The sequence below is a fragment of the Rhinopithecus bieti genome, unplaced genomic scaffold (assembly GCF_001698545.2).
Source record: "Rhinopithecus bieti isolate Rb0 unplaced genomic scaffold, ASM169854v2 scaffold_27306, whole genome shotgun sequence".
Taxonomy (NCBI): Eukaryota; Metazoa; Chordata; class Mammalia; order Primates; family Cercopithecidae; genus Rhinopithecus; species Rhinopithecus bieti.
The window spans coordinates 1,722,825-1,723,242 of NW_016812395.1; positions in this window are offsets into that span (position 1 = coordinate 1,722,825).

The window sequence follows — 418 nt, forward strand, 5'->3', positions numbered from 1 at the left end:
ACTGAGGGTTCCATGCTGATTGCACACCAGTGCTCATTTACTGCTGTTTTTACATTTGACTTCTACATTTACTGAAAGGGCAGTCAATTGATGTCAATGGAAGACTTTATTTTTTAATTTTTTTTTTTTTTTAATTTTTAGAGACAGGTCTTGTTCTGTTGCCCAGGCTGGAGTACAGTGGTTTGATAACAGCTCACTGCAGCCTTGAACTCCTGTACACAGGTGATTCTCCTGCTCCAGCCTCCTAAGTAGCTGGTGCCACAGGCACATGACACCACACTTGGCTGATTGAAAAGAAATTTTTTTTTTTTTTTTTTTTTTTTTTTTTTTTTTTTTTTGGTAGAAACAGGGTCCTGCTATGTTACCCAGGCTGGGCTTGAACTTCTGGCCTCAAGTGATCCTCCCACCTTGGCCTCCC